General features: G+C 34.5%; 1 long non-coding RNA gene across 1 annotated transcript; it reads right to left on the reverse strand.

Moving 5' to 3' along the window:
• Positions 1 to 85: 85 nt before the first annotated feature.
• Positions 86 to 700, reverse strand: LOC140919507 (uncharacterized). The gene is made up of 2 exons (XR_012162132.1): positions 651 to 700; positions 86 to 541 (listed from the first exon to the last, which is right to left on the reverse strand). It is a non-coding gene; the product is annotated as an uncharacterized lncRNA (long non-coding RNA).
• Between the last annotated feature and the right edge of the window lie 192 nt (positions 701 to 892).

Consider the following 892-nt stretch of genomic DNA (forward strand, 5'->3'; position numbering starts at 1 on the left):
ATCATCATGATACGTCATCTCTAACAATAAAGGGTCTACACTCACATATAATAATAATAATACTAGACCATTCACACACACCACATCAATTGCAAGGCAAATAATTACAATTCATCACATTTTATATCATATATCAGTATCAAGGATAGATATAAACAAAACACAGAATGAATCAAATACACAATTCTACAATAATTCAACTATCACACGATCTTCAAAAATCAAATCAAACAACATCCTATAAAAGTTTCTAATTCATATTTTAACCTCACAAAATTCAAGTTTGCTTATTAGTCAATTATTACTCAAAGGGCTTCTGCAATACGTAGCGAGCCCCGAATGAATTGTGGGAAATACGGTATTCCCGTTCATCTCACTTAATTTATACTCATGCATTCGAACTCACTCTCACCCCATACCTCAATTTGACGCTTTCATAAGATAAAAGGACCATAATGATTTTCAGCAACCATGAGATGTCAACAACACGTCCAAACGAGTCCAGAAGCATCCACGAATTTGCAGAGTCAATGAAACATGGCTGATAATTTTCCCGAGGCATAAAAATCAACATTATATAATTAATAAAAATATTAGGCGAAGAAACATATTCAAAACGTCGTGAAATATGTTATTAGAAAAGGTCTCACCGACGTACTGGGGCGCCGACAGGGTCCGGCATCAACTTCACCGAAACACACAATCGAGTAGTTCTTCTTGAAGGTTTCAACGAGAGGAATATAGGAATGATATTTGTTAATTGAAACGAAATTCATGCAAGTTGTTTTTCCTAATAAACAGCCGCGCCAATAATACTTTTGAATACTAATTCTATGATCATAGGATGTCCGTAGGCAAGTTTAAAAGAGATAAGTACTTGGACCAAGTAAAA

Source organism: Cicer arietinum, chromosome 1 (assembly GCF_000331145.2).
Source record: "Cicer arietinum cultivar CDC Frontier isolate Library 1 chromosome 1, Cicar.CDCFrontier_v2.0, whole genome shotgun sequence".
Lineage (NCBI taxonomy): Eukaryota > Viridiplantae > Streptophyta > Magnoliopsida > Fabales > Fabaceae > Cicer > Cicer arietinum.